Source organism: Elephantulus edwardii, unplaced genomic scaffold (genome assembly GCF_000299155.1).
Source record: "Elephantulus edwardii isolate Elephantulus edwardi_28Jun2011 unplaced genomic scaffold, EleEdw1.0 scaffold00037, whole genome shotgun sequence".
NCBI classification, from domain to species: domain Eukaryota; kingdom Metazoa; phylum Chordata; class Mammalia; order Macroscelidea; family Macroscelididae; genus Elephantulus; species Elephantulus edwardii.
In genome coordinates, this window is record NW_006399787.1 from 17,635,443 (window position 1) to 17,641,940 (window position 6,498).

At 42.2% G+C, this 6,498-nt stretch overlaps 1 pseudogene; it reads left to right on the top strand.

Moving 5' to 3' along the window:
* Positions 1-2,264: 2,264 nt before the first annotated feature.
* On the top strand, positions 2,265-3,486 carry LOC102875214 (annotated as a pseudogene).
* Positions 3,487-6,498: the final 3,012 nt, after the last annotated feature.

The following is a 6,498-nucleotide window of genomic DNA, read 5'->3' on the forward strand; positions in this document are numbered from 1 at the left end:
AGCTATAGTCTTCAATATGCACTGAAACTCAACATCAAGAAAACAAAGATTCTCACCACTGGGACAATTGACAGCTTCATGATGGATGGAGAAGTGATTGAGATTGTTGATAACTTCAGCTTGCTTGGTTCCACAATCAGCACAATTGGCACTGGCAGTCAGGAAATCAAAAGACAAATTGCTTTGGGGAAGTGTACTGTCAGAGAGTACTTTCAGTACTCTCTAGAGTACTGAAAAGTCACAATGTCAGTCTAGAGACTAAGGTGCTCCTGATACAGTGATTACCTTTGCAATTACTTGTTATGTATCCAAGAGCTGGACAATAACTAAGGATGATAGAAGAAGGATCGTGAGGCAACAAATAGATTTAACCCTCCCATTTGTCACAACACATGTGCAGGCTGAGACAGAGACTTGGCAGCAGGGGACTGGTATACAGGATGCAACCTGGGAGAACACTCAAGCCTGGAGATATTTAGGAGTCATTGCCAGGATAGGTGAGACTGGAGTATAGACAGTAGCCTAAGAAGCAACCAGCTCAGCCCAGGGTACAGGACATTCTGAATGGCAGGGCTCAGTGGAGAGGAATTAGTGGGAGGTTCTAGACTATTAGGTGTCTTTGGAGTTGGTTCTGTAAAGTCATCTTAATGTACAACAGAATGAAACAGTGCCAGGTTCCATACCATCTTCATAATCAAGACTCTGTTTGATCCCAATGTTCAAGGTTAAAATAAGCTTAAGAGTTGTAACCAAAAGTAATATGTGAAAGTTCCTTGGACTTTGTTTAAAAATAAAAGAGAACAAAAGGGAAAAAAAGGAGGATCGAAGCTTTTGAGTTGTGGTGCTGGAGAAGAATGTTGAACATACTGTGGACTGTTAGGAGAACTAACAAGTCTTGTGAGAGGATGAAATCAAGCTTCTCCTGGAGGCAAGGATTTAGAAGTTCTGTCTCACATACTTTGGGCACGTGGCCCAGAGGAACTGGTCCTTGGAGATGGATATCGTGCTTTGAAGGGTAGAAGGACACTGCAGGAGAGAAAGACCCAGGATGAGATGAATTGACTCAGTGACTGGAGAGATGGGATTAGGTCATCAGAGGTTGTAAGATTGGTTCCGGATAGGGCAGGACTTAAAGCCAATGCACATTAGGGCTGCTATGAGTCACAGGCGACTCGGTTGCACATAACAACAACAACGTTGTTAGGTGATGCTAGATCAACTATAACTTGGCCTTACGAACAACAGATTGAAATCTTGTCAAACACTATACTATCCTCACAATCTCCCTTATGCCCAGTCTCTTCATTGCAGTTCCTATGTCAATTCTTCGTATTGAGAATTTTCTCACTGATTCTCTACCTTTTCCCAGCAAAATGTCTTTTTTCCAAGGACTGGCCCTCCTAACAGCATGCCCAAAGTATATGCGGCCAAGTTTCACCACCCTTGCCTCTAAGGAGCACCTCATTGCACTTCCTCCAAGACAGATTAGTTTGTTCTTTTGATGGTTCATGGACATTTAATATTTCTCTCCAAGACCCCAATTCAAAGGCATTAATTATTCTTCAGTCTTCCTTACCCATTGTCTAACTTTCAGGATCAGGTACACAGAATTTAGAATACCATGACTTGGACCAGGTGCTTGTTAGTCCTTACACTGATAGACTTGCTCTTTCACACTTTGGAGAAATCCCTAACAGAAGATTTTCCCAGTGCACCATGTCTTTCGATTGCTTGACCGCTGCTACTATCGAAGCTGATTGTGGATCCCAGAGAAATGAAATCACTGACAATTTCAATTCTTCTCCATCTGTCTATTGGTCTAATGGTGAGAATTTTTTTTATGTTGAGCTGTAATCTATATTGAAAGCTGTGGTCTTGGGTCCTCAGGAATTGCTTCAAGTCGTCTTCATTTTCTGCAAGCAAGGTAGTGCCACCTGCATAATGAACAGTGTTGATAAATCTTCCTCCAATCCTGATGCCACATGCTTCTTCAGATAGTCTACCTTCTCAAATGATTTGCTCAGCATACAGACTGAACAAGTATTTCCAAGAAATTTAGAAGACAATGACCTGGATTTTTCATATAGTCCAGTTTTATTTCTTGAATTATTTGCTCACTATAAAACTACCTGGCCAACTGATTGGAAAAGATTGATATTTGTTACCATTTAAGAAAAAAGTAAATAAAACACCCAGAGCCCCAGAGTCAAAGCTGCTTCCTGTCCCATCCTTGCTCGCTATCTGCCACCTCTTCTTTTTTCATAATGACATATACCGCTGTGTCCTTCGCCAAGGATTTCCTAGCAAGTAGAAAGGCCACAGCTCCCATTAAGCAGATCAAGTTACTGCTGCGGGTGCCGCATGCCAGCAAGCAAATCATGCAGACAAGCAGAAGTATAAGGGCATTATCGATGGTGTGGTTCCTATCCCCAAGGAGCAAGGATTTCTGCCCTTCTGGCCTGGTAACCTGGCCAAAGCCATCCGTTACTTCCCCACCCAGGCTCTCAACTTTGCCTTCAAAGATGAATACAAGCAAATCCTCCTGGGTGATGGGACCAAGAGGACCCAGTTCTGGCGCTCCTTTGCCTGCAACCTAGCATTAGGCGGGGCTGCTGGGGCCACATCCCTCTGCTTTGTCTACTCTCTTGGTTTTTCCTGTACCCGCCTGGCAGCGGGGAAAGCAAGAGCAGAAGGGAAGCTCAAAGGCCTCAGTGACTGCCTGGTTGTTGTTGTTGTTAAGTGCCATCTAGTCTCAGGTTACTCATAGCGACCCTATGAAGGAGAGTCCTCGATGCTTGGGTGTCTCTCATCCTCTCTCCAGGTTCCTAGGGTTTCCGGGAGGTAAGCTATTATGGAAGTGAATGCCACACTCCTCCTTCCAAGATTGTTTTAATCGGGGAGCTCCACCCCACTCTCTGTCCGCATTGGGGAACCAGCCATTAACGCATTTGACAACACATCAGTGTCACAGTGTTCAACCTCACAGCAACCAGAGCCTCTTTAGTGGCCAGGAAAAGGAGTAAGCAAGTGAAGCAAGGAGACTCCTGAGACCATCAAGGAGCCATGCTTAATGGAGAAGGAAAAGGGTCCTAGGATGAGGGTGAGGAGACTGGTTAAGATCTCCAAATCTGCCGGGTTTAGGGGCCTGAACCACGGCTTTAACGTGTCTGTACATCTACCTGCCTACTTTGGAACCTTGGATACTGCAAAGGGAATGCTTCCAGATCCCAAGAGCACTCCTCACATCATTAGTTGGATGATCGCTCAGTCCGTCACAGCCCTGGCTGTCTTGACTTCCTACCCATCTGACACTGTTGGTCGTTGATGATGATACTGATCTGCCTGCAGGCACACTGGACTGCTGGAGGCGGATTGCTCGAGATGGAGGAGGCAAAGATTTTCAAGGGCGCCTGGTCCAGTGTGCTCAGAGGCATGGATGGTGTCTTTGTGCCTCTCTTACATGATGAAATCAAGAAGTTCACATAAGTGATTTCATAGTTTCTTCCTGTGAATCGCATGTTCTATTATATAACATACCTTCTTTTTAAAAAAAAATTAAGTCGTTTATTTACAAAATTCGAATATATTGTTTTTGAGTACAGATTCTTTCAACTTCTTTCACACACCCCCACTGATCAAATTGTACAACCCCATGATTAATCCCCTCTCCCTCTGAACATCCTCATGCCTCTGCTTCCACCTTCCCCCACTCCCCTTCTATCCTTATACTCATTCTACAATAATGGTTTTATACAATATTTGTCCTTATGTGACTGAGTTAGTTCACTTAGCATAATGGTCTCCAGTCCCTCCCAAGGTAGGTAATAATTTACAAAATTATTGCTCCTGCATGCTGCACAGTATTCTATTGTGTGAATGGACCATAATTTATCAATCCACTCGTTTGTGGTTAGACATTTGGGTTGTTTCCATGTTCTTGCAATGGTGAATAATGCTGCTATGAACATTGGTATACAAATCTCTGTTTGTTCCTCAGTTCTCATTTTCTCAGAGCATATTCCAAGTAGTAGAACAGCTCGGTCATATGGAATTTCTGTATTCAACTTTTTAAGGAAGCACAAAACTGCCTTCCAGAATGGTTGTACCATTTTACAATCCCACCAACAATGTATAAGAGTTCCTTTCTCGCCACATCCTCTCTAATATTTATTACTTGCTGCCCTGTTAAACCTTGTCACTGTTACTGGAGTGGCATGGTACCTCAATGTAATTTTTATTTGCATCTTGGTCTTATTGCCAGTGATTTTGAGTATTTCTTCATGTGTTTTTCTTGTATCAGTGGCAACTACAGACTGGTCAAAAATGAGAATCAATCATACTCACCTGACCAGTTTTCTCTTAAAGCCGTTTTCACGACGATGATGATGGGATTCAATTATTTTTTTATTTCAGTCATTCCTGTGTTTCATTGACTATGCAAAGGCATTTGACTGTGTGGATCATAACAAACTGTGGCTGACTCTGAGAATGGGAATCCCAGAACACTTGATCGTGCTAATGAGAAACCTACACTTGGACTAAGAGGCAGTCATCAGAACAGTGCAAGGAAACACTGCATGGTTCAAAATTGGGAAGGGTGTATGCCAGGGATGTGTCCTATCTCCATATATTTTCAACCTATATGTAGAACAGATTATCTGGGAGGCTGGGTTCTTTGAGGAGAAGTGTGGCATCAGGATTGGTGGAAGATCCATCAACAATCTGCATTATGCAGATGACACAATCCTGCTTGCTGAAACTGAGGAGGACCTGAAGTGCTTGCTTCAGAAGGTCAAGGACTGCAGCCTTCAATATGGATTGAGACTCAATGTCAAGAAGACAAAGATTCTCACCACTGGACCAATTGGCAGCATCAGGATGGATGGTGAAGAGATTGAGATTGTTCACAGCTTTAGTTTGCTTGGCTCCAGAGTCAACACTCGTGGCTCCAACAGCCAGGAAATTAAAAGACCTATTGCCATGGGAAAGTCTGCTGTTAGGGACCTCTCCAAAGTACTGAAGAGTAATGGTGTTACTCTGGAGACTAAGGTGAGTCTGATACAGGCCATGGTCTTTGCAATCACTTGTTATGCATCAGAGAGTTGGACAATTACCAAGGAGGATAGAAGGAGAATTGATGCCTTTGAGCTGTGGTGTTGGAGAAGAGTATTGAATATACCATGGACTGCTAAGAAAACAAACAGGTTCAACCTAGAGAGGGTTAAACCAGGCTGCTCCTTGGAGGCAAGGATTCTGAAGCTTCATCTAAAATGTTTTGATCATGTTGCAAGGAAGGACCAATCCTTAGAGCAGGATGTCATGCTTGGGAGGGTGGAGGGATAGCGCAGGAGAGGAAGACCCTCTATGAGGTAGATTGATTCAGTAACTCAGATAATCAGGATAGGTGTGTCAGAGACAATGAGATTGGCAGAGGACAGAGCAGAGTTTAGGGCTGCTGTACATAGGGCCGCTATGAGTCGCAGGCGACTTGACAACAACAACAACAACATACATGTTTGATGAAAAACATTTTTACATATATATTCCACTATGCTGCAACTGTATCAATGAACATAGTAGAACATACAGGGCCAAGTTTTGTTTTTTTTTATTTTGGGAACAAGAATCAATGGCTGTTTTGTTACATTTCCTTACTGGTATGGAAAATAAAACCCTATAGGTCAGACTGTTGAAATAGGAGCAACAGGTACAATTTTGGAACTAATTTAAACATATAATATATTGGTGACTCTTTAAAATCTCATAACTTTGCTTACTGGGCTTAATATTGTTCTCATTTGTATTCAAGAGTAAAGCTTTCTTTAAAAATATAAGAAGTGTTAAAAAAAAAACCCAACAAAATTAACACCTTATTTGAGAACCTCCCTGAGTCACTATAAACTGTCTTATCTTGTTCTATTGAGTGTTAAAAGAGATGAAAACAGTTTGGTGCTTCCATAGAAAGTGAGGAATAAAAATATCATTTGTTCCAGCAATGCCATTACTAGCTACATATCTTAAAGAAGCAAGATCTTCAATCCAAGCTGACAGACACACACTCATTTATATTGCAGCATAATTTACAATAACGAAGAGCTGAAAACAGTCTCAGGGTCCATCGACAGGCAAATGACTAAGGAAACCATGACAGTACACTCAAGCAGTGGAGCATCATGCCTTACTGAAACAGTAACAAGAATTTGTGAAAACTGCAGAACATGGGTGAATCCAGAAAGTATGCTGAGTGAAGTAGATCAAAAAAAGCAAAATCATAAATCATAAAAGGAAAATTATGGTTTAAGATAATGACTAGAAAATGCCAAAAAAAGCTTTGCACACAGAGTCAATATTGGAGTGCTTAAGGGATGGAAAGGGGAGTAAAAATTAATCAGTAAGTTTGATGGTGGGAAGACCATATACAATAAGGGATTGTTGTTGTTACGTGCCGTCGAGTCGCTTGCAACTCATAGCAACCCCATGTACAACAGCCCTAAACTC